The sequence below is a fragment of the Rana temporaria genome, chromosome 3, assembly GCF_905171775.1.
Source record: "Rana temporaria chromosome 3, aRanTem1.1, whole genome shotgun sequence".
In the NCBI taxonomy this organism is placed as follows: Eukaryota; Metazoa; Chordata; class Amphibia; order Anura; family Ranidae; genus Rana; species Rana temporaria.
Window position 1 is genome coordinate 450,136,380 of NC_053491.1, and position 27,859 is coordinate 450,164,238.

General features: G+C 41.3%; 1 long non-coding RNA gene across 1 annotated transcript in view; it reads right to left on the reverse strand.

Moving 5' to 3' along the window:
* Positions 1-1,759: 1,759 nt before the first annotated feature.
* LOC120933426 overlaps positions 1,760-27,859 on the reverse strand; it is a 58,938-nt gene continuing 32,838 nt past the window's right edge. Inside the window, exons 2-3 of the long non-coding RNA XR_005748088.1 lie at positions 25,489-25,644; positions 1,760-2,310 (exon numbers count right to left, since the gene is read on the reverse strand). This is a non-coding gene — a long non-coding RNA (uncharacterized LOC120933426). The remainder of the gene's footprint in view (positions 2,311-25,488; positions 25,645-27,859) is intronic.

The window sequence follows — 27,859 nt, forward strand, 5'->3', positions numbered from 1 at the left end:
ACTGGTTACTATGCACAGCTGCACCAGATTTTGCACTTTAGTTTTAGTAAATCTACCCCTAAGTGTTGTAACCTTTTATTATACAAGTAAAAAAAAAAAAAAAAAAAAAAAAAACTTTATATGTAAATCATTTAGAAATGCCTCATTCACAGATTATAAGAAATGTAGAAAAGTACACACACCATAGAGGTATTTTTATGTTCTCACACTTTTGTAAACTCATGTTTTTGTAATCATGCATTTTATTATAAAATAAAAAAAAATACAAAAGATGTTTAAACAGAAAACAAATGTTCTCCATGCAAGTATGAAAAGTACACTTAAATAAAGCATTATGAATAATCTTTATCCAATTAGAGCACAATTAGCTCAAATTCTCTGCCTCAGCCAGTCAGAGGAAGCTTTGCATTCATTCAGAAAATACAAAGCTGTTTGGGTGGTTGAGAAGTGCCAATGCACATCTTAGAGAAATTAATAGTTTGTTTGGACCAGCTTGCTCCAAATTAAATATGTTAATTCAATAAAAGCTGGAGATCAGCTTTAAGTACATATATACACACACACACACCATCTGAAATATTTATAACATTCATATTTAACTAATTGAATTGGCTTCTTTTCCTTTGTGAATCCTCTTGTGACGAGTAAGAGCTGTCTTTTGATTAAAACACGTGTCACACTTCAAACATTTGAATGTGTTTTCTCCTGTGTGAACTTTTTGGTGTTGATTAAGATGAGATTTTTGCGAAAAGCATTTGCCACATTCTGGACATCTAAATGGCTTCTCTCCTGTGTGAACTTTTTGGTGTTGAGTTAAGTACTGTTTATTTACAAAGCATGTGTCACATTCTGGACATCTATAAGGCTTCTCTCCAGTGTGAACTCTTTTGTGTTGAGTAAGATAAAAAATTTGCGCAAAGCATTTGTCACATTCTGAGCATCTAAATGGCTTCTCTCCTGTGTGAATCTTCTTGTGTTTTATAAGATGATTATTTTGTTTAAAGCATTGATCACATTCTGAGCACATAAATGGCCTTTCTCCTGTGTGAATCCTGTGGTGTTGCTTGAGTGCAGATTTTTCACCAAAACATTTGTCACATTCTGAGCATCTAAATGGCTTCTCTCCAGTGTGAATCTTCTTGTGTTGCGTGAGATGATAACTTCGTTTAAAGCATTGGTCACATTCTGAGCACATAAATGGTCTTTCTCCTGTGTGAATCCTTAGGTGTTGCTTAAAGCGGGGGTTCACCCTTAGAGGGCACTTTTCCCCCTTAGATTCCTGCTCGTTATTACTAGGGGAATCGGCTATTTATTTAAAAATATGTGCAGTACTTACCCGTTTACGAGACGCATCCTCTCCGTCGCTTCCGGGTATGGGCTTCGGGAATGGGCGTTCCTTCTTGATTGACAGGTTTCCGAGAGGCTTCCGACGGTCGCATCCATCGCGTCACGATTTTCCGAAAGAAGCCGAACGTCGGTGCGCAGGCGCAGTATAGAGCCGCACCGACGTTCGGCTTCTTTCGGCTACGAGTGACGCGATGGATGCGACCGTCGGAAGCCTCTCGGAAGACTGTCAATCAAGAAGGAACGCCCGCTCCCGAAGACCATACCCGGAAGCGTTGGAAGAAGATGCAGCTCGAAAACGGGTAAGTACTGCACCTATTTTAATACAAATAGCCGATTCCCCTAGACCGAACGAGCAGGAATCTAGGGGAAGAAAAAAAAAATTTTTAGAAATGGGTGAACTCCCGCTTTAAGTTTAGATTTTTTAGCAAAACATTTGTCACATTCTGAACATCTGAATGGCTTCTCTCCTGTGTGACTTCTTTGATGAGAAATAAGTTGTGACTTTATATAAAAACACTTGTCACATTCTGTGCACTTAAATGTTTTTTCTACTTGGTGAACCTTCTTCTGGTGGTAAAAAAGAGATGCCGATAGTGAGAAGCTCTCAGTACATTCTGAACAACTATATGGTTTCTCTCCGGTGTGAATTCTCTGGTGTTTAGTAAGACTGTCGTTTGATGAGAAACATTTATCACATTCTGAGCATTAAAATGGCTTCTCTCCGGTGTGACCCCTCATATGTATAATAAAATATGCCTTTCTTGAGAAATTCTTGTCACATTTCAAACATTTAAACATGTTTTCCATTTCTGAATCTTCTTCTGGTGGCAAAAAAATTTCTTCTCTGAAATGCACTTGTTAAATTCTGAGTATTGAAAAAGTCCTCTCTCCTGTGTTAATTCTCTGATGATTACTGAGCTTTGCTGAAGGATTTCTCATGGATCATATTGCGCTGATTAAGATCTATAGGAATATGAAAATAAATTGTTATGTAACAAATATTGAATACAGATGAATCTCAATTTGGGAACAACATTATGGCTTTACACATGAACTTAAGTGACATCCCAATCTTATTCCGTAAGGTTCAATATTGAGTTGGTCCTCCCTTTACAGATATAACTGCTTAAAATTTTCTGGGAAGGCTGTCCACAAGGTTTAAGAGTGTGTCTATAGGAATGTTTGACCATTCATCCAGAAGCACATTTGTGAGGTTGGGCACTGATGTTGGACAAGAAGGCCTGGCTCACAGTCTCCGCTCTAATTCATCCCAAAGGTGATCTATTGGGATGAGGTCAGGCTTCTGTGCAGGCCAGTCAAGTTTCTTCACCCCAAGCTCGCTTGTCTATGTCTCTATGGATCTAAGCTTTTTGCACTTGTACAAATTGTGTGATGAGGGGATTATGGCGTGGGGTTGTTTTACAGGAGTTGGAATTGGCCCCTTCATTCCAGTGAATGTAACTCTTAGGCCCCGTACACACGGTCGGTTTGATCCGATGAGAATGAACCGAAGTTCATTTTCATCGGACAAAACCGACCGTGTGTATAGGCTATCGGTCTGGTTTCCTTCGGTCCAAAATTTCTAAACATGCTTCAAAACCGAACCGATGGACCGCTGCCCCATCGGACCAAACCGATGGTTAGTACAGAAAAGCATCGGTTCAAAACCCACGCATGCTCAGAATCAAGTCGACGCATGCTTGGAAGCATTGAACTTCGTTTTATTCAGCACGTCGTGTGTTTGACGTCACCGCGTTCTGACCCGATCGGATTTTGGACTGATGGTGTGTACACATATCAGGCCATACGTCCACTTCAGAGGTGAACCGATGAAAACGGTCTGACGGGCCAGTCTCATCGGTTTGGTCCGACCGTGTGTACGGGGCCTTAAGGTGTCAGCAAACCAAAACATTTTGGATGACTTCATGTTCCTAACTTTGTGGGAACAGTTTTTGGATAGCCCCTTCTTATTACAACACAAGTGCACAAATGCGCTTCTGAAAGATTGGTCAGGCATTCCCATAGACACACTCCAAACCTTGTGGTCAGCCTTCCCAGAAGAGTTGAAGTCGTTATAGCTGCAAAGGGTGGGCCATCTCAATATTGAATCCTACGGACTAAGACTGGGAGGCCATTAAAATTCATCTGCCTGTAAAGTACTTTTAACAATAAAGTGTGTGTGTGTATATATATATTTATAGAAAGGATGACTGGAAGATTGAAAGACTGAGCGATTTCCACATGACATAGATATGCAACTTTATTAACTTGTTTTTTAATTCTCTCTCTTTAGTGGAAATGTATGCACAAGTTATTATGAGGAGCTACAATTTCTGGTGACCAGCCCTTCATCAAGTTCACAAGCAAATTATTTCAAAGTAAAGCTGGACATACACTAGTAATATTTCAAAATGAAAATTCGTAAAAAAAATTGTCAGAACATTCAAGATTTTAACGTTTAATTTTGGAATGAATGGACTTTATCCACTTGCTCTCCGGAAGAATTACCTTCTTCACGGCCAACAAACTATTTTGTACCAAGTATTAAATACATTTCAGTTAGCATGTTCAACACTATTTCCCTGTGTCATTCCAGGTTATTACACATAACTTGTGAACTTATTTGTTTTGTTTTTGTATGTATGGATTTCATGGGTTGTTACGGACATGTGGTGACAATTTCATGTCAATAGCAATGCATGTGACTAGTTTCTCCATACAGGAGGCATCTTGAAGCAACCAACAAAGGAATGTGTACAAATTATTAATTACATTTCTGTTAGCGCGTTCAATACTTTTTCCCTGTGTCATTCCAGGTTAATACACATAACGTCATTTCTGAACTTATTTTTATTTTTGTATGGATGGATTGCATGGGTTGTTACTGACATGTGGTGTAAATGTCATGTCACAAGGGCTTTTAGAAATAGATTTACCTAGGAAAATGGTGACTTATTCAATACTTCCTTTACTTGCTGTATATATCAAAAAAGTAATCACAGTTAACCGTACCTTAAGACAGCTGTAACATTTATATGAACAGAAGGAATATAATAAAGTGTAGCGCTAAATGTCCAAGTCAAAAATTGCAATAACAACCTGACTATGGAAATTGAACTTGGGGTATGAAACCCTGAGTGGTGATATTTACTGTATATGTGAAATCAATATTGTATTATATTGCAGACCAAAAACAAAACATATTAAGTGTTCTTTGAAGTCCATATAGAAAACATTTAAGAGTCCACAAAGGGAGATGTGAAAAACACTGGAAACTTCAAAAACATTTTGCTGACATCCGGGTGATGAACGCAGACTGATGTTACAAGTGAGGTGACCCACCGATAGAAATGCAGGCTTATGGAATTGTTTGAACTCAAGGGAACATACATTCCGTGAGTCAAAACAGGCTTGTGTTGTCAACCGACAAACAGAGTAGAGACTATTGAATCCTCAGTGGCTAGATCGTATGTTATCCAGATACTCTTAAGCCCCATACACACGGTCGGACTTTTGCCCAACCAACTTCAAAATCCGGAACTTTTTTCGCATTTGTCCGACCGTGTGTACGTTCCATCGGACCAACTTTTTTGGCTTTCATCAGACAAAAAGTTGGGTCTGCAAACGGACCAACTTTACGTCCACAAAAGTCTGATGGTGCAAAGTCCGACCGTGTGTACAGAAAACAACTTTTGGACAAAGTAAAAATGTGCATGCTCAGAAGTAAAGAGCAGCCGGAAGCCTTCTGTCTAGTAAAAAACTAGCGTTCGTATTTAAAAAAGCACATGCGTGACGCGGCAAGTTTCGAAATCTAGAAAAGCAGCGCATATTCTCTTTTTCTTTATAATGTCATAATATTAAAACCTGCTTTGCTGGTGATACGGACGGATTAAAAACAAATGTATTTACTGGATTAGTGTATTTTGTTTATATGAATCAAGCAAATTTCTATATTCTTTTGTGTGTCAAGTTCTAACAACCCAATTATCCCCAATTATTTATGATGGCCAAAGTACCAACTACTCTATTTGTGTCCCTTTAATTTTAGCAAAGGACCTGCCTACTCACAAACTGACATTTGACTTTACACACATAATCCAAGACTTTTTAACATCATCCTTTTATTTTAAATAAAAATAATTACAAAATAATGACATATCCAAAACAGGAAGGCAGCAATAGAACAACTGGTGGAATTGGCAAAGCCTCTGTACCCCAGGGCATACATTAATTCGGTTTTAATCTCCAAACTTGGGGACCTGAGCATTACGTTAAATATAGGGAGCACAAGAAGATTGTGGACTCAAAAAGATGGGGAGCAGTAGCAGAAGACATCTGTCCCCAGGCAGTGGTACTTCACCAGGCTGATATTTTTGGCATACCAGACTGAACCACGCACAACACTCTCCACACTTCTATCCCCATCAGCTGAGGCCATTTTGTTTCTTTGGCACTCCCAACACAATAATAAAAACCACAAAAATATTTCAACTGCATATTTTCTGGCATTAATCGGTCAATTTTTGAAGCCAAACAGAAAATTATCCACACAAATTTACAACCCAAAAAAATCTGTACAAAATCATAAGCTTGGTGCAAAAATGAGTAGCCCCTAAAATCTGGGCTCTGAGTTGGCCACTGACCCCCATGCTGCTGGGGTGAGTGGGCTTGCTGGGGTGGGTAGTTTTGCTGTTGTGGGTAGGTTGGCTGGTGTGTGTAGGTTGGCTGGGCTTTGTAGCTTGTCTGGGGTTGGTAGGCCTGTTGTTGAGTAGCTGGAGGTGTGCGATCTAAATCACAGACATGGGAATTAGGGTTTAGCTCCTGTTTCCTGGCCTTGCTAAGGAGCTGTACGATGATCCCCTCACATAGCTCCCTTTGATCAGCATCTATTTCACGCAGCTTATTGGCAATGAAACATCCAAACCCTTCAGCACTATCGGGTGCTGTGGTGATGACCGATGTGGCCCTACTTAGAAATTCAGCTGTGGCCTCATCTAGATGTTGCCTCTTCTTGGCCCTTTTTCTAGGAGGGTTCAATGTAGGGATTCAGCATTGGGTTGACTGGCTGCTGGGCCCAGCCTCTTCTTGGCTGCCAAGGTCCTGTGTCTGAAAAAGGAGCATCATTTGATTTTTGGTGCCATCATAACAACACATTAACATCATAGTATATTTGAATGACCAGATTTGTATTAATTCTATACCTGGGTCAAGCTGAGCTCCTCCTCCTCCTCTTCATCATCCTGTGTTGGTTCAGCTTCAGTATCTGTGGCCTCTGCTGATGCGGAGGGTAGTGTGGATAGATGTAGTCGTTGCTCAGTTTGGTCCTTTAAAAACATCAGGCTGTTAAAGTACCAAAGCTTGGGCAGATACACGTCATCTGCTGCAGCTCCTGATCTTTGATCCCTCGATCTTCTTGAGCTCCCTGAGAAACGTGCTCCTCAGGCTCCCAATTTTGGCTTTAATCTGAGTGTCGTTGGCCCTGGGGTACATAGTCTTTGCTTCTGCCACCATTTGATCTATTGCTGCCTGCCTTTTATTTTTATTCGAATAGTCTTTATGGTTGACCTGCCACAGACAGGTGTGAGATCTGTATAGCTCGATAAAAGCAGAGATGAATTTGCGTGAATTCAGTTTTCCACCCTTTGCTTTTGGCATGACTTTTAGCAGATCTCTGCAATAAAGGATACAATACAACCAATAAGTGCTTGCTTTGAGTTCCTAACCTGCTTACAATCTAGGTTTGGTTCTATAAGCTAAATCATGCAGTAACCACTAGTGTCACAATGTATTCACCTACCTTCGTTCCGTGTATCCCTTCGGCTTGACGTGGAGTCGCAACGATGGCTTCGTTCATGCATCCGTGACCTCGACCGCTCATTCTTGATTTATATAGCCTGCGCATGCGTGAAGCTCCGCTCTACGTGCGTCATGACGCTGGGGCGTGACCACATTCTTTTTTCTGCATGCGACATTCAGGGAGGTACATGTGTAAGGGAGAAGATGGCGCAGTCAACGAATACGAACAGGCCCCGCAGTGGAGGAGTTTATAGAAAGCAAAAGGCCACCTCCATGAGCAAGGGGGAGATGGTGGAGATGGTGTGCATCTTTGAGAAATACGATTACGATTGCAAAATGGAGAACTTAGATAGGCCCAACAGCCATAAAGACTGGGTTCTGGAGAAGGTCCTTGCGGTATTGGAAGAAGATTATGAGGTCCAACGAACTAAAGACCAAATACGCAAACGATGGTCAGATTTGAAGCACAGAGAGCAAGAAAATTTGGACTCCATTCACCGCACCATTATGAAAAAAAGTAAGTACCTGTAATTATCTAATTATGTGTCTGTACATTATAGATGGATGAAATTTCTTGGCGTTTTTTTCTTGTGGGGGCTACAGAAGAAGTTAATGCAAGTTTTAATGCAGTTCATTATAATTGTAAAGTTGTTCTTTCTGTCTTGGCTACTTTTGTCTAATAATTAATATACTGTATTGTAATGTTTTCCACAGGACAAAGGCACAGAGAAAAACACCACAGGGGACAAAGGAAGGCTTCCCTTGGCCGGGCTCCAACAGGGGAGAGAACAGGGGAGACAACAGGCCCAAAATCACCCCCAAAACATGAGTTCAAACTAAAAGAAATGTGATTTTGCCAGCGACATGGGTGTTTATAGGTAGGACAAAGGCCATGGGCTCAGGGCGTAACTTAAGGGGTACATTACACTTTATGTTAGATGCGTGGCTCACTGACCATTAATGATGCATTTGCAGGGTAGACATGGGTAGAGGAGAGGCCCTGGAGAACAGAGTCACACAGAGTCACGCCTGCTAGATTTCACATCATATATCCCATATTGCCATAGCAAACAAGAGTGATGGGTGTCATCTGCCTGAGTTGTTTAATGTGGCCAATATAGATATTTCTTCACACATTTTAAATGACATCATACTCCTGTTCCATAGCATTTTGTCGATTTTAATAATGCATAGTGTAGTGCACTAGTTTGGAGCAAACGTTGTCACCAGGGCAAGGTTGGTGTACTTAAAAAGCAGCAAATGTGATTCTGGTAAATAATGTAATTTTGGGGTGGCTTCATGGATGTTTTATTGTTTAATTTTAGAGGATCGTGAGTGTGGTCAGCACCAACCTTTGCAGGATTTTTTTTTTTGAACAATAGTTTTTTTATTAGAGTATTATCATACTATACAAAGATGGTACAATAGATCATTTCAAAGGTATAAACAGCAATACAAAGGAATACATCTTACAGGATGATATAGATATTGTACATATGAAGACTACATATTCTCTTTAAAGGTTGACCTCCAGAGGAGGTTGTGCCTGACACCCCATTCGGGTACAATTGTGAACAGGCTAGCTGCATTACCGAAACTACGTAGCCTATCCAGGGCCTTAACGAGGGTCCCTGGCGCCTGACCATCAAGTAAGTGTTTCCAAAACGCATTGAAACCCAATTAGGGACCAACTAAGAAACAGTTGAACAATGATGGACATAAATTCAAAACGAACATACCGAAGTATACCTATATGCCGGTTTTTACCACTAGAAGGCAGAGCGTTTACACTGTATATATTTCAGAAGTTTCATATGTGTGAGGGTGCATATTTAGATGTTTTCCATATTTCCCAGTGTTTATGAAAGGTGTGGGATCTCCTTTCCGTGTAGGCTAGCATTTTTTCCATCGTGTATTGTGAGTTCACCCTAGAGATTACTTGCGCAGTGTTTGGTGCTTGTTGTGAGCGCCATTCCTTTGCTATCGAGATGCGAGCTGCAAATAGTATGTGCACAACAACCTTTCTCATGAGCGGTGGAAAATTCTCAATACCCAAGCTCAACAACGTAAATGCAGGGTTAAGCGTGTATTTTACCGACGTGACACCCACAATAATTGCTTGAACCCTTTTCCAGAACCTTTGTATGATACTACAACTCCAAAATATATGAATCAGGCTCCCTGATGACTGGCAATTTCTCCAGCATAGTGGTGTAATAGAGCTGTTTATTTTATGTAACCTGACAGGGGTTAGGTACCATCTATGCAATAGCTTCTGTGCATTATCCCAGTGGTCTATACAAGCCGAGGATTTCCCATTATATTTTATGGCTTCGTGCCACTGGTGTAATGGAAATGCCAATTGCAGTTCTCCTTCCCATTTTAACATGTTAGGACTCTTATTCTGGACATATAGGGGAGACGCAAGCTTATAGAAGAGAGATATCCCTTTATGTTTGCTTGATGTTTTGCTTCGTAAGAAATCCCAAAGGGCCTGCGGAATTTTCGATAGGCCTCCTCCAATTGACCTTATTGTAGTGTTGGATTTGAAATATCCTATATTTGTCTACAGCGGTTTGATCACTTGGAGGGGGCATAGAGTAGCGCGCCCCCACCTTTTTCCAAGTTTTAACCGTGAAATTAGGAATGAGGTACTCGTATGCTGCTAGAGGAATTTGTAATGTTTGGGTGGGTATATCGGTAAAGTGTATGTTAGTAAGGGCAGACCATGCAGTTATAGTAGCTTGTACAGTCGGATAAGGTGGAGCAATTGGATTATGGTGTAGACTAGCCGCTATCGCCAGCGCAGGGAGATCATGGCCAGGTGTGACCGCATGTTCTATTGTTGACCAACGGTTGTCAGTTTGGCAAGAAAACCAGTAGTGCATCTGGTCTAAAACCGCTGCTCGATAATAAAATTGGGCGTTGGGTAGCCCCACTCCCCCCAGTCGTTTAGGCTTGTAGAGTTGTGCTAACGCAACCCTGGGTTTCTTATTCCCCCAAATGAATTTTCTAAGTGAATTTTCCAGTTGTGTGAAGAATTTTTGTGGTATTGGGATGGGCAATGTCCTGAAATGGTATAACAGCTTGGGTAATACTTGCATTTGATATGCTGCTATCCTTCCTAGCCACGAAAGGTGTAGAGCACCAATCTGAGTAAGCTCCGTCTCCACTTTAGTTAGAAGAGGGGGAAAGTTGCATGTATAGATTTTATTTGAGGAGGCCGTAAGTTGGACACCCAGGTAGGTAATTGAGGGAGGATCCCAATTGCAAGGGAAGTTATTTTTTAGATTATTCTTTTCGTTTTGGGATAGATTCAGCGTCAAGGCATGACATTTGGTTGCGTTTACTTTGTAAAATGAAACTTGCCCGAATCTATGTAGCAATGATTGAATCGTTGGCAGGGATTCCGCAGGGTTGGAGATAGTTAAGATTATATCATCGGCAAAAAGCCCTATTTTGTGAGACTCAGATTCTGTTTCTATACCTGTTATTTTATCGCTAGATCTGATGTATTCTGCCAATGGTTCTATCACTAACGAGAAGATGATTGGGGACAACGGACATCCTTGACGAGTGCCATTGGAGAGAGTGAAGGGGTCGGACAGGAGACTGGACGAGTATACCCTTGCTGTGGGAGTGGTATACAGTGACATGATTGCCGAGTGCATTAGGCCCGAGATTCCAAATTTATTTAAGGTCCCTGACAGGTATCCCCAATGGACCCTGTCAAAGGCCTTTTCTGCATCGAGGGCCATGAATGCGCTGGGGGTCTGCGAGACTTCCGCTAAGCGCAGGAGATCAAGCATCCTCCTAGTCCCATCTGGTGCTTGTCTTCCTCTTACAAAGCCAACTTGATCTAGACCAATAAGGGAGGGTGTGATTTCCATTAACCTATTGGCTAGGACCTTAGCATATATTTTTAAGTCAGAGTTTAGGAGGCATATGGGTCTGAAATTTTGGGGGGTCGAGGGGTCTTTACCAGGCTTAGGCAGGGTGACAATAACTGCTTGGAGCATTTCCGTGGGGAATGTTCCTAAAGAGGCTGCTGTGTTGTAAATTTCTACTAATCGGGGGGCGAGTATGGCGGAGAATGCTTTGTAGTATTCGGCAGAAAAGCCGTCTGCTCCTGGGGATTTATGCATGGGTAAAGATTCAATAACATCCACTACTTCCTGCATTGTTATGGGTGAATTAAGTTTTTGCAATGAAGGACCATCCACAGAGGGTAAATGCACCCCCTGTAAAAAGTCTTCAATCTCCCTGTCCGTGGGTTGGTATGTAGTTGGGTCTTTTTTCAAGTTGTATAGTGCTTCGTAGTAGTCCTTAAAAGCGTTGGCGATGTCTCTGGGATTATGGTATGTTACATTGTGGAGATGGTGTTTGATGTGCGTAAGGTTGGAGCGGGCCTGTCGTTTAAGCTGGGAAGCTAGTATTTTCCCTGCTTTGTTATTTTGAGAGTAGTAGGAAACTTTTAATCTCTTAAAGAAGGTGTCATATTCTGCTCTAAGTATCTGCCGCAGTTCTTCACGGCAAGCATTTAGTCGCTGAAGAATGTCATTGGACCTGGTGATTGGGTTTTTGTGTTGCTCTTCTAGGTCAGTGATGGTCTTTTGCAGCTGTACCATATGTTGTTGTTTCATTTTCTTTTCCCTAGAGGCAACCTGTATGAGGGCGCCCCTAGCAAAAGCTTTGTGTGCGCACCATGTCGTCATAGGGGAACATTCACCATTTTCATTTATAAGGAAGAATTCTTTCAATTTTCCACCCATCTCGTCCCTAATGTCGGGGCGCGACAGGAGGAAAGTGTTGTTTCGCCACAACGGCCTATGGGATATTTTGCTGGCATCCACAACCTCCATAGTCACAGGCACGTGATCGGACCACGTGATGCTATGGATGTCAGCAGTTTGGACTTTTTGTAACGTATGCATGTCAGTCAGGAAAAAATCTATTCTTGAATAGCTGTTATGTACATTCGAATAAAAGGTGTAGTCCCTCTCGGTAGTCCTCAGGCATCGCCACGGATCAAAGACCCTTTATTCATGACACAGTGACCCTAAAGAGGGCCGTCGCCTGAGGGCCACCGAAGAGACATCCAGCTCCTCATTCAGTATTGTATTAAAATCTCCACATATTATCAAGCCACCTTTCTGCATTTGTTTTGCCTTTTTGATTACCTTTCTGATGAACCGCAAGGGTCTAACATTAGGCGCGTACACATTTACCAGCGTATAGGTGACATGATCTATTTCAGCTACTAGTATGAGGTAGCCTCCGCAAGAATCAGCATATACCTGCAACAAAGAAAAGGTTAATGTGTCCTTACAAGCAATCAAGACCCCATTTTTTTTTTAGAACTATTCATAGCAGTGAAAATATGTGGGAACTTGGCATGCGTATACTTTGGGGGGTTTGTGCTAGAGAAATTAGTTTCTTGTACGCATAAAATGTCACATTTGGCTTCTATAGCTGATTTCCACAGAGTCCTGTGCTAATAAGGGCTATTCAATCCCCTCACGTTATGGGACATTAGTTTAAGTGTCATTCTTCTGGTAAGTTGAGCTACAACGCCATCTAGTGGTATTTTTGAGTACTGACAGGGTCATACTAGGTATTTGCAAATTGTAGAAATGGAAAAAAAGAAAAAAAAACAGATGTCCTTACAACTTCTGAACAAAAAAACGTTTCAGAACGGACAGGCCGCTTGGTTTGCGGCAAATAAGTTACGGCAAACATCTCGTAACCAAATATGGGGGGAGAAAAACAACAAAAAAAAAAAAAAAGGTAGAACAGCCGGACATCGGGTGTCAGGCATGACAAAATATAATCATCAGAGACATCACTATCAGGCAAGGCTGATAGATGGAAAGGTAGAAATGAGGCAGGCTTTTGGAAAACAAAAGCAAAGGCATCAGTCTTCAGAGGAGAGCATCAGTTATCATGTCAGTTCTGCATACAAATTTCACTTACTCCTCCTGTTCTGCCGTTGGGGGTTGCGATTCTGGAGAGAAGGGTCAGGTTCTGCCAGAAGACCTTCAGCAGGGATCAGACGCCATTTTTTGAGGAGGTTGAGGCCTTTATCCAGCGATGTAATAGAGTGCGACTCGTTATTCACTTCCACTAACAGTTTAGCTGGGAAGCCCCACTTGTAGATGATTTTATGGTTCCGTAGTATCTTGGTGATGGGGACTAGATTATGTCTCGCAGCCAGTGTAGCTTGTGACAGATCAGCATAAAGTGCGATTCCAGCAAAGGGATCTGGTAGCGCAGGGTGTTGTCTGGCGTAGCGCATAAGCTGATCCTTAATGTGGTAAAAGTGGATCCTTGCTATCACATCTCTAGGGATTTGGTCAGGCAGGAAGGAGGGTTTGGGCAGTCTATGGGCCCTGTCTATGATGATGTCGGCTGGGCTCAGGTCTGGGATGGCTGTCATCATCAATTTTTGCAGATAGGGTGTAAGCTCTGCAGGTTTAACAGTCTCAGGGACCCCTCTGAATTTAATGTTGTTTCTCCTTGCTCTGTCCTCTAAATCTGACATTTTGAGGCGCATATATTTAATTTCCTCTTCCACATCAAAGTGAGCATCCACTAGATCATTGTGTGCTAAAGTAAATTCCTCCATTTTCTTCTCCACATACTCCACTCTCCTGCTGACTGCAGCTATTTCCCCTTTAGCTGTTTGCATGAATGATGCCATGTCACATTGCAGGGCCCCTCTCAGTGTTTGCAGCATCTCTTTCATGGTAGTGTCCACTATAGGTTGACCTGATGTGGGGAATGCATCTAGTTGCTGGGCGTATGTTGAGGATTCCTCCATGTCTTCCCCCTCATTGTCAGTGCTATCCCGGGTCTCTGAAGCCTCCCCAATCCTCCTTTTTTGTTTGGCAGGGCTGCTAAAGGGGGAAGCAGGTGTCGTGTGGCCATGGGAGTGTGACTCACCCCGAGGATGGCAGTGTATTCGATGCTGCTGTGTGTGTGGGATCCGGAGCGCGGCTCCCAGCGCCATCTTGGATTTCTCATCTCTCGGCTGGGGGGGAAGAAATCCGTCAGTTTGCGGGGTCCCTCTCTCTCCTTTCTTTTGTGCATGGTAGCCGATGCGTTCCCCCACTTCTCCTGTATTCCGCAGGTGTTTTTGGGGTGTCTGTGTGCTTTGAGCCGCTTACAATCACCCGGTGTATCAGAGCTCACTCAGCACACATCCATCAGCTCTGGCTGCCGGCTCCGCCCCTCACCGTTGCAGGATTTTGATGATAGCGCCGGACCCAGCAAAGAGCCACCAGTGGACAGCACATCCCCAGACACCAGATATGCTGAGGGTGAAGGAGTGCAAGAAATCCAAGATGAGCCTTTGGAGGCTGTTGTTTGCCCCAGTAAGTTTTTTGAACATGTGCCTTCCAAAATCAATAAATACATGTTTACTGATTGATGTCCACACCAAACACGCCCACAACACAGTAGCAAATTATGTAGTGCATTCAACATTTGAGCATGTAGAAGGGAGAGGTGGCAGTGTTGTTTAGGTAGATGCACGTAAAGACACATGGATATGCACCTGGCCCAAGATTTACAGAGTATATCGGTAGTGTGTACATTCCCTAGTAGTGTAAGTGTATTATGAAGAGCAAGCAGGTTGCAAGCAAGAATTGAGTGTCTAGGTTTAGGTAAGTATTTTCCTAAACTAGCCCTGAATAATAATGTGCCCCTATTTTTTTTGCCTCAGTCACTTGACCATCAAACCCATTATAATTTCTTATCTTCTTCCAAGGCCACCAACTACCAGGATGCACTATTGGTCGGATCAGTGCTGATATGCTGCAGGCAATGACAGAGCTGGGAAATCTAAAAGGAGGCTGCCACTGGTGTTCAGAGACAAATCAGGGATTATTACGACCCATTAGCAACATTTTTGATGTTTTTTGGACGTACGTTTATAGTTTCAATTGTTCCCTCCTGTTTTTTTGTTTTTCAGGGAACTTAATGCAACTAGATTTGGAAGCACAGGCTCAGTTTTGTAATTTGTTTTGAAATTGCACTACTTCACTTTGAAATACTCAGATTTTAGCACATGTGACTTTTCATGCAATTTCAATAATCGAATCGCATGTTAATTCCCACCAAATTACAATCTTTATGTGTTATTTAAGTGTCTCAGCTCAGTGTCTCCTGGTGCTTAAACACCTCATTATTAGATTTTTTAAGGGCTATACCTTACAAAAATGTAAAATATGCACATCCAAAAATGCCCAATGCACCTATGGCAAAAGTGGAAAATCTTGTCAATATGACCCTGGGAATGCACCAGGAGAAGGAGAGTTGAGAAAGACTGTGCTAAGGGGCAGTTAGCATCAAACACAGTTCCATTCATTTTGGTGTGCATTTTTGTGTGCGACAAGGATGCAGGCACAGTGTTTGACATGTATTCTATTACGGTTCTGGTTGGCTCTAGTTAACAACATGGTAGTCAGTTTCCGGTGCTAAGGAAGACTGCATGTTGTGAGCTACAGCTAACTAGAACCCTTGGAGTGCATGGAGAGCACTGTGCATGCTTTTTTTCCCCACAAAAAAAGCTACACAGAATGAACAGAAATGCATCTGGCCCTACATTTAAATTTGTGTCTAATATTTTTTTGCGTGAATAAAGCCAAAAAATTTCTGATTTCTGCTGTAAACATTTGGCAATGTCTATTGCTCTGTTTTAAAAGATGCATGTTTAGCGAGAAAAAAATAATAATTGTGTTCTTCCTGAACTACCAATGTTTTATACTTTTGTAAAAGGCAAAAAAGGCACATTGGATTGTGCTGGATTTAAAAAGTATATTTAAAGGAAAAAAAGGTGTGGCTTCTTATTTATATGATCACTACTACCAGTATATTTGCACATTTGGGTAGGGACATTGACTGTGTATTATTGGAAAAGGGGTGTAGCAGAGCCCCAACACATAATAATACTCCACATAGCTTTATTCAAGTTTTTAAAGGAAAATTTGCACATCTGCTTGGTTTCTAAAAGTTAATGCAAATCACAAAAAAATTCTAATGACATTTGAATAAATATTAAGAAACACAGATAACAGTAGCTCCAAAGTCTATTTTTTAAGAGAAAAAAAAAACAATATTGAACCGACTCTACAGGACATTTTGCTGCCAAGGCACTGCCCCTCTACCCACAAAGTAATCCATATACTGCTTACGCACAAGACGGGCATTCTGGGAGGAGACAGCAGGTCGAGTAAGTTGCAGGGCTGGCATCACTGCGTCTTCAGCTGGCCGTCCACCTGAGGGGTCATCAGTATGGCCGGACCCAATGTAGTTGGCAGCATTCCTCCGTAGAAAATTGTGGAGGATGCAGCAGCACAACACCACATGGTTCAGCTTGTATTCAGCCAAGTGAATGGCAGTAAGAAAAAGGCGAAAACGACATGATAAAATTCCAAAGGCATTTTCAACCACCCTTCTGGCACGTGAGAGTCTGTAATTATAGATCCGTTGCTCAGGGGTGAGGTTCCTCATCGGAAAGGGCTTCAAAAGATGTTCCCCAAGAGCAAACGCCTCATCTGCCACAAAGACAAAGTTGAGGCCCTCCACGTTGCCCTGTGCAGGTGGCAAATGTAAGGTGCCATTCGTGAGATGCCGGTAGAATTCTGTATGAGACATGACACCTCCATCAGAATGCTGACCATTCATACCAACATCCACATAAAGAAACTCATAGTTCGCTGAAACTATAGCAAGCAGAACTATGCTGCTAAAGCCCTTGTAGTTAAAATAATAAGAGCCAGAGGCCGGTGGAGGAACAATTCTGACATGTTTGCCATCAATGGCACCCCCACAGTTGGGGAAATTCCACTGATTGGCAAACTGGGCCGCAACATCCTGCCATTGTTCAGGGTTGGAAGGAAACTGGAGTCAAGCAATGAAAAATTAGTTACTACTTGAGCACAAAAAATTGCAAGCAATTTTGACACATACATTATAGGGGCAGGATAACAATAGAACAATTCAATCAGTTTGTGGACTAAAAAATAAAAATTGGAAAAATGAATATGCTTCCTCACTCCCTCTGGTGGCACATTCCAAAAATGTTAGGGAGATGAGGTTGAATGTTAAAGTTTGGGGATTGGTAATAAATCTCTCCTTTTCCATGTGACCAATATGGTGAACAAATGATGGTTCATGTTGCAAGCCACTTGGGTTTTTGGGATTGGCAAACCAGAGGCAAGGGAATAACATAATATATGCAAAAACACAAACTACAAAAACAACATTAACCTTTTAATAAATGGTAGAAAGATGACAACCAGAAAAGGGGTATAATGCGTATATGTTTTGCTAGAGTCCACAAATAGTTGGATCAGGTGATTAAGTATTTTGGGAAGGGGAAGGTTAATAAACAGTTTGTGCACCCCAAAAAAATACATCTTCCACTCTGCAGGCATTTAAGGACAAAAATTAAAAGGAGACCTAGTTTATAAGGGTTGTTAAGGGAAGGCCAATAAAAAATTGGGGTCCCAGGGTAGCTTGCTAGGGAGGTAAGTGAAGCAAAATATCTATGTAGGGCAAGGAAAATTAGTCAGCATGCCACAAAATGAAAAGAAAAATTTGACACATTAACAAGAATGGGAATTAAAAATCAGGAAGTGGATAGAATGTGATATCAAATAAAAAAAACTTACCCGAATATAGTCCTTCTGCAGGACTTGAATAATGGCACAGCAAGTGTCAGGAATTATGGCCCAGATTCTCAACGGGCTTACAACGACGCAACGCCATCGTAAGTCCTAATCTGGGCCGTCGTATCTATGCGACTGATTCTTAGAATTAGTTACGCATAGATAACCATTAGATCTGACAGGCGTAAGGTTCTTACGCCGTCGGATCTTAAATGCAATTTTTTTTTGTCCGCTGGGTGTCGCCTCCGTCGTTTTCCCCATCGAGTATGCAAATTAGCTAGATACGCAAATTCCCAAACGTACGCGCGGCCGACGCAGTAAATTTACGACGTTTACGTTAGGCTTGTCCCGGCGTAAAGTTGCCCCTGGGTATATGAGGCGCAATCAATGTTAAGTATGGCCATCGTTCCCGCATCAAAATTTGTAAATTTACGTCGTTTGCGTAAGTCGTCTGTGAATGGGGCTGGACGCCATTTACATTCACGTCGAAACCAATGATGTCCTTGCGACGTCATTTGGAGCAATGCACCCTGGGATATTTTACGGATGGCGCATGTGCAGTACGTTCGGCGTGGGAACGTGCTTAATTTAAATACTACATGCCCCCTACCCGCCTAATTTGAATTAGGCGGGCTTGCGCCAGGTGATTTACGATACACCGCCGCAACTATACACGCAAGTGCTTTGTGAATAAAGCACTTGCCTGTAAAACTTGTGGCGGCGTAACGTAAATGAGATACGTTACGCCTGCACAGTTTTGCGCGATTCTACGAGAATCTGGGCCTATGTGTCCCAGAGCCTGGGGAGAGATCCCAGTTGTAAACTTGATGCCCTGGAGGTTTCTCCCTGTCGCCAAATATCGCAAAGTGGCTATGAGCCGTTGCTCTGCAGGAATAGCAGGCCGCATACAGGTGTCCTTCTTGCTGATATACGGGGACAGCAAGTTTAAAAGACGCTGGAAGCAGGAATCTGTTATCCGAAGATAGTTCCTAAAATCATTAGGATTGTTTTCTTGCAGCTCCCTGAGCAATGGCATATGGGAAAATTGTTCCCGACGAAGCAACCAATTTTTGGTCCAAACAGTCCTCCTCTTACTCCTGGACCTGGACCGGGCGTGAGCAATAGCCAAAACTCCAAGACCATAAACAGCACGCTCTCTCACAGGATTGCGCAACATTTCTGAATTGAGCGAACGAACGCAAAGAAACGACCAAAAAGGCACGAAACAGGAAATCTGGAAAGCACTCACACGAAACATCAACTAACTATAGAGTAGCTGAAGGAACGCAACGGGTGACGTCGGAGAATTGAACTTGCTCTTTAAACGCTCAGCAGTACGTTGAAACGTCACTACGTTCGTGTTGGTTGCCAAAAAAGTCAGAGTGTGTGTATGCTATGGGTGTGATCGGACAAATCAATTAGGACAAAAATCCAAGGGAAAGGTTGTTGGATGTCCGACCGTGTGTACGAGCCTTTAGAATCACAACCTCCATAGAAGGATATTAGGCAAAGGGCGGTATCAAAATTTCACCAATATTGCATGGGTGTTTAAAAGTAGCAGAACAAAAGAAGAACCAATTAACGTAATTCCGTAAAAAGTGAACAAAAAATTTAATGAAGCTATAAAAAAAAAAAAACACTTACATTTAGAAGGTAGTTAAGCACTTTTGATTAAAATGTGGTGGCAGTGGAGTCCTTCCACTGCCGCCACATTTTAATCAAAATGCTTAACTACCAGGGAAGGACTCCACTGCCGCCACATCTTAATCAAAGCACTTAACTACCTTCAAAATGTAAGTTGTATAGCTTCATTAAATTTTTTGTTCACTTTTTACGGAATTACGCTATGGGGTCTTCTTTTGTTCTGCTACTTTTAAACACCCATGCAATATTGGTGAAATTTTGATACCGCCCTTTGCCTAATATCCTTCTATGGAGGTTGTGATTCTAAAGGCTCGTACACACGGTCAGACATCCAACAACATTTCCCTTGGATTTTTGTCCTAATTGATTTGTCCGATCACACCCATTGTTCTCCTACTTTTAAACACCCATGCAATGTTGGTGGGATTTTGTTCGTGCCCTTTGCCGAATATCTTTCTATGGAGGTTGCGATTCTAAGAGTATCTGGATGACATACTGTCCAGCCACTGAGAATTCCAAAGTCTCCACTCTGTTTGTCGGTTGACAACACAAGCCTGTTTTGACTCACAGAATGTATGTAACCTTGAGTTCAAACTATCCAATAAGCCTGAATTTCTATTGGTGGTGGGTCACCTCACTTGTAACATCAGTCTGCGTTTATCACCCAGATGTCAGCAAAATGTTTTTGAAGTTTGCAGTGTTTTTCACATCTCCCTTTGTGTAGACACACAGTGGACTCTTAATTGTTTTCTATATGGACTTCAAAGAACACCAATAGGTTTTGTTTTTGGTCTGCAATAGAATATGATATTTTTTTTTCAAATTTGAAGTAAATATCACCACTCAGGGTTTCATACAGGGCCAGATTAAGAACATCATGGGCCTGGTGCTGAGGATTTTGGTGGGGCCTTTTAGGCTGCATTCACACCTCCGCGACAAGTAACGCCGCGTACGCGACGTATTTTGCCACGAATAGTGTACATTTTTTTTTACAAATCCTTCCTATTGCTTTGTATGGCCGAACGCCAATGCCGCCTGAAAAAAAGGGTCCGGGACTTTTTTTCATGCCGCAGGTGTACGGCGTCTATGAGATGTGAACCATCTCATAGACAGCAATGGGAATTCTCCCCTCCAGCGGCACGAGCGGCCGGCGTCGGGCGTTTTGTCGCGGAGGTGTGAATGGGGTGTAATAAATAATAAATAAATGCGTGGGAATGACATGAACGCAGCCCAGCCAAGGCAAGTGACCAAAGGCACAGAACCCAGAAGGAAGACCGGGTGAAGATGGAAGTGTCCAGGCCCCGCCTGATTCATCGCAGCACTGGAGGGCTCAGTCTGAAAATTGAAGTGTACACTGATGTGCTAATATGCTGTGCATACTTGTACGTTGTGGCATAACCTACCCCAGGGCCTCTAAAAAGTAGTAATGTCAGGAAAGTTTACTACCGCTTTATTATCACAGGATCCCAGGAGCCTCTCATGGGGCCCCCTACTGACCCAGTGGACGGTGGCCCTTGGGCAGTGCCTAAGTGCACAGTTGCCAACATTTAAAAAATATTTTCAGGGCCACTTTTTTATATAAGTGCTATATTTAGAGTAGCTGAGATCCCCGATGTTCCTCTATACATCATAGTAGTAATCACAAAATTAAATGAGTACTAATAATGGGGCAGAACAAATATGAGAACTGATATTTCCTTTAGTTGAACTAACAAAAGTGTGTCCATTCTAGAGCTGGTAACATTGAGGATATTCAGTATAATTTTAAAGAACTGTTTTTGTGGGTAAGCGACATAGGGGAGGAGTATGGACGGTATATAAGTGGGAAGTATGTGCAGGTGAGGGAGAGGAATGTGGAGGGTCTAACAGTGGGCACTATGTACAGGAAAGAAGTGCAAAGGGTACGGCAAAAGGTACTATGTACAGGAGAGGAGTGTGAAGGGTATGACAGTGGGCAGTATGTACAGGAGAGGAGTGTGGAGGGGATGACAGTGAGCAGTATGTACAGAAGAGAAGTGTGGAGGGTACGACAGTGGGCAGTATGTACAGGAGAGGAGTGTGGAGGGTATGACAGTGGGCAGTATGTACAGGAGAGGAATGTAGACGGTATGATAGTGGGCTCTATGTATAGGAGAGGAGTGTGGAGGGTATGACAGTGAACACTATGTATAGGAGAGGAGTGTGGAGGGTATGACAGTGGGCACTATGTATAGGAGAGGAGTGTGGAGGGTATGACAGTGAGCAGTATGTACAGGAGAGGAGTGTGGAGGGTGCGACAGTGGGCACTAAGTACAGGAGAGAAGTGTATGACAGCAGGCACTATGTACAGGAGAGGAGTGTGAAGGGTATGACAGTGGGCGCTATGTATAGGAGAGGAGTGTGGAGGGTATGACAGTGGGCACTATGTACAGGAGAGGAGTGTGGAGAGTATGACAGTGAGCACTATGTACAGGAGTGGAAGGATATTTAGGGACTGAGTAGTGGTTAAGCGGGTCATACATGAATTGAAATTACGCCAATTATGCAGAGACCAGCCATAGTAAATATGTATGGGCTAGCTGATTTTACACAAGGCAATCTATTAATCAACTTGAGTACAACCAGCCTGTTTTTTTTTCTTAAAACAATCAGTGCTGCCAGCTAAATTTAGCAACACTGATCATTGTACGCACTGGCAGAACACAATAACACTGCAGGAGTGATTCCCCCAGCCACAGGTCAGCAGGTGAGAGGGTGTGTGAGGACAGGCTGGGGAGAGATAGTAGTCAGTGGCTGGGTAGGCACTGGTAGTATCAGAGCCAGATACACACAGGTTACATATGCCACGATCGTTAGAGCGAGAACAATAATTCTAGTACTAGACCTCCTCCGTAACTCTAAACATGTAACCTAAAAAAATGTAAAGCATCGCTTAGGATACCAAAAAAAAATGTGCTAACTTAACTAACTAACTGTTTTTTTAATGAATGAAACATTTTTTCCCAAAAAAACATGTTTGAAAAATTGCTGCGCAAATACCGTGCTAGAGCTGCACAATTAATCGTTAAAAAAATCGTGATCTCGATTCAACCCCCCTGACGATCTTCAATGCAGAGTTTGCTGATTCTTTCATATAACAAGTGGAGAGACTTTCAGCTGTCAAAAGAAAATATCTGGGCAGTCTGCCAAGTTTTTAACAGGAAACATTGTAACTGACACTTCCTTCTTAGATCAAAGGGATACACTTCTGTGTGTAAAGAACAAATCTGGGCAGTCTGCGAAGTTTGTAAACAAAATGAAACATTGTAACTAACTAACATTGTAACTAAATGTAACCACTTAAAGTCCAACACTTGTTTCTTAAGTTAGAAAGCAATATTATTTGCTAGAAAATTACTTGGAACTGCCAAACATTATATATATTTTAGCAGAGACTCTAGGGAATACAATGGCTATTGCTGCAATATGTTATGTCACACTGCATTTTCCCACTTCAATGAATAATAAAAACCATAAAAACAAAACAGTAAAGTTAGCCCATTTTTTTTCTTTGTTTTTATGTGAAAGATGATGTTACGCCGCAACAATCGTGAGAGAACCGTGATCTATCTTCTAAGCAAAAAAATTGCAATTCTCATTTTAGCCAGAATCGTGCAGCTCTATACCGTGCAACATAAAAAGTGCAAAGACCACCATAGAGTAATTTTCTAGCAAAAAACAAATGATGATTTTTACATGTAGTAGAGAAGTGTCAGAATTGGCCTGGGTGGCAAGGGGTTAATTACCATGAGTAATATACAAATAATTATTATAAGCACTGTGATCCTATCAGTCTGCTGTAGTGTGTCAGCTTGTATTTATATTGGCCGCTCTGAATGTAGCTTCTGACAGGCTGTGCAAGCAGGCCCGTATCTCCGGAACCATAAATGATAGCCGTCCCATATTTTAACCAGTTGTGGGGTAGGTCTTCCCATGCCTACCCCCAAATGTAGGGTTTCTGTGACCTCTGGTCATCGAGCTACAACCCCCCAAATTCGATCTTAGAAAAAAAAAATTCTTAAAAAAAAAAAAAAAAATTTTTTTTTTTTTGGGCAAATGGGCCTATCTTGAGAAAGGGGCCTGGAGCTGCAGCTCCATCAGCCCCATTGTTAATCCGGCCCTGGTTTCATACCCCAAGTTCAATTTCCATAGTCAGGTTGTTATTGCAAATTTTTTAAATGGACATTTAGCGCTACACTTTATTATTTTCCTTCTGTTTATAGCTATTATCCGATTAGCCGTGTTAGCTGCTAGTTGCACAGAGGCAGCACAGGGTTATTGTACACACCATATTTATATGAACAAAATCACAAATCTTAGATCCTAAGATAGAGAGATAGTATTCATATACTCTATATATTTAGAGGAACTGTACAGTGATCTTCCCAAAGCCTTCTAAATGACAATTCAACACATGTTCTTTTTTACTCCCAATCTCTCGCTCCATAACCACCTTGCTTCAGTAATTATAGATATTTCATGGGGACTCGTATATATTTGGTTGAGCTCATGGTTTACCCATTTTACAAAATGCTCTATACAGTATATTATTCTTACAGGTGAGACCTAAGAGACACATAGTCTGCTTGTAAAATGAGAAAGTATAAAGGTGAGGAGCAATATCATGAACAGTGATGATATGGCTGCTACAGCTAATGCAATACAATGTTATATGAGTGAAGATAATAGCATACAAAAATGGTAACACTAATGCAATGAGACTGATTTACTGAAATAATTGATAATGGTCACCTAATACGTTGTATGAATGTTACTTCAATTAGCAAGTCACAAAAAAAAATGCTCACTTATTTCTTCTACACATGACTGCCAATTTATTGTGTGAACATTCTAAACTACAATCACCTTAAATTAATTTAGTAAATTAGCCTGCATGTGGAAGTATTTCTATTACTATAGAACTTGTATGCATTTTTAATTTGTACAGAAATTAGAGAAGACTGTTGGTATTTATAAATCAGAGTTACCTGTGAAACACATAACAAAACCGTCACACCTTCCAGTATGAATCGTGTCATTATAAAACGATTGTATATAACTATAAAAATATATCCGATGAGAAAACCCATTAATGCGTATTGAAGTATAAAGAGGTAGTGCCGCGCTGTGACTGGGGGAATATTTGGGCATCACACAAACAAGAAGTGTATCGAAAGATCGCAAAATTATCAAGCTGAAATGGTCACAAATATTATTTAAAGAGTTAATACTTTTCAGTTTTAATATGAAAAAATACATAGGTTATGAATTTTTGCTGTATAGAAAAAAAAAGTGCTACAATTTAGTCCACCTGCTGACACCATAGATCACAGTTCAATGGTCATAGATAAATATATACAATCATCTAAACCATACAAGTGTACAAACATAAAAGATGTACCTACCTGGTATAAAGCAGTATAGGATTCTTTAGTAGTTCCCTTGACTGGCAGTTCTTGTAAGTGACTGAGCCCAGCCTCACCTTTTATTTATTTCACCACCATTCACTAACATGTGCTCGCTTCCCATTGGTTAAAAAGGAGTGATCCACTTCACAAAAGGCATCTTCACAGTCTACATAGATAGTTTCAGCTCTCCATCACAATCAAAGCCAGGACAAGTTCATTAACATTCTAATATGTGGAGGGAAGACTATAGGAGTGTACCTTCATTGAAAATGAATGGCCGTTGTCTCTCATCATTACCATAAACAACAGGTGACACTATACATATATTATCAATGACAAAAGAGACTGGAGATAGGAAAGCAATGTTTTGTTATCTTCATTAAGATTCAGTCACATGATCCCATGAGCTGTGTAACCATACAGTTCTGTCTCTGCAGATAAATGTCTACTTAGGCAGCCATTTGTAATGCTAAATGTACATTTAACTTTAATATCAAACTATCAGCTTGGTTTAAGTAACAAAAAAAAAAAAAATCAGGTAGTAGTGACATTTATTCATCATACAGTAATAGGCCTATTTTGTCCCGCAGATAGAGGTTTACCTTTAGTTTGTTGAAGTTTCTCCTCAATACAAAACTGCTCTGTCAGACAATTTATATCAAACTCTCAATAAAATTTTAAAGACCACAGGTGAGACAGCAGTGTACAATTGGCCAGTAGCAGTACATTTTTATTAAGGAAGAATTGGCTGATTTGTACTAGAAAAAAAGAATACAAGGAGGTTTTACTACAAGAATTAAAAGAAAGCACATGACCCAGCAGTGTAAAACAGGCCAGCAGCAATACAATAACAAATAGCAAGGCTAGGCTCAAATTTACAAAAGACACAGGGCACTGGCCGAGACTTTACTATAATATTTAGGATACTGCAGAGGAGACAGCAGTGTAAAATTATCAATCAGATGGACAGTTGTAATCAGGGTTACTATGGCTAATTGGTCAATTTTTATACCGATGTAACTTTTGTTTTACATATGGGGATAATGGGTGTGGTGTATGTAAGTGATATAATGTGCAGTAGTTTAGGTGCACACTGTTGTTACAATTTGTTTTTTGTCATTAAATAATGCAAGAATGGGTAAGTTAACCACTTAAGACCCGGACCTTTAGGCAGCTAAAGGACCCGGCCAGTTTTTGCGATAAGGCACTGCGTCGCTTTAACTGACAATTGTGCGGTCGTGCGAAGTGGCTCCCAAACAAAATTGGCGTCTTTTTTTTTACCACAAATACAGCTTTCTTTTGGTGGTATTTGATCACCTCTGCGGTTTTTAGTTTTTGCTCTATGAACAAAAATAGAGCGACAATTTTGAAAAAAATGCAATATTTTTTACTTTTTGCTATAATAAATATCCCCCAAATATATACACACACATATTATATATATATATATATATATATATATATATATATATATATATATATATATATATATATATATATATATATATATATATATATATATATATATATAAAAAAACATTTTTTTCCTCATTTTAGGCCGATACGTATTCTTCTACCTATTTTTGGTAAAAAAAAATCACAATAAGCGTTTATCGGTTGGTTTGCGCAAAATTTATAGCGTTTACAAAATAGAGGATAGTTTTATTGCATTTTTATAAATTAATTTTTTTTACTACTAATGGCGGTGATCATCGATTTTTTTCATGACTGCGACATTATGGCGGACACTTCGGACAATTTTGACAAATTTTTGGGACCATTGACATTTTCACAGCAAAAAATGCATGGTTTACTTTGAAAATGACAATTGCAGTTTGGGAGTTAACCACAAGGGGGCGCTGAAGGGGTTATGTATGACCTCATCTGTGTTTCTAACTGTAGGGAGTGTGGCTGTAGGTGTGACGTCATTGATTGCGATTCCCTATATAAGGGAACACACGATCAATGACAGCCCCACAGTGAAGAACTGGGAAGCTGTGTTTACACACAGCTCTCCACGTTCTTCAGCTCCGGGGACCGATCGCAGGACTCCAGCGGCGATCGGGTCCGCGGGTCCCATGGTCACAGTCACGGATCTTCGGACCGGGTCGCGGGCGCGCGCCCGTGACCCACGGCTGGGCACTTAAAGAGGACGTACCTGTACGTGCTTGTGCCCAGCCATGCCATTCTGCCGACGTATATGTGCAGGAGGCGGTCCTTAAGTGGTTAAAGGAAATTTCTCTAGAGTGAGGAGAAATTACATCTTATCAACATGCACCACTTCTAATGCATCACACATGTTGTGATGCACTGCAAAACATGGCCATTGGAGTTGTGTGATCTTTGAGCATTGAGGTACAATTCAACATGAGTTAAAATGCATTGCAGTAACATGCACCCTAAAGTGTTCCTTACTGCAATGCATTGTGCTGAAAAGGTGTGAATGGGTGCTTATTGTTGGTTTGTGTGCTGCAGTTATCTTAGAATTTGTCTCTAATATCAAGTGGCTAAAAAAGGTTTCCCATGAACATTACCTTCCTTTAAAAGCAACATTTGAAACACTTGTAAACAACTATTAAATTTTATATTTCCACATTTGAACATCTGAAAATTACTTTTCCATATCTTATAAAAAAAAAACTTTCAAAATTAACTGGAGTTAAAAACATGTCAAGTACTTTATTACCGTATTTTCCTGACGCATTCATGGCAGCACACACTGGGTTGTGACTCCGCCCCCACAACCTGACAGGATTGGTTAGCTATAAATTTGAAGGGGAGACGCCCCGCACCATTCTCTTTTTTTATCCTCACCTGACAGATTGGACGAACAAGCAAGAAGCATGCCTCTTACCGCAGATCGCCCCAGCAGGTTCAGCCTCTCCTGTTTGGAAGTCCCTCCTGTACAGTCTCTAAATGAGCTTTATGTTGGGAACCCCGTTCTGGTGGTCTCAGGGGCTCTGGAATTATACT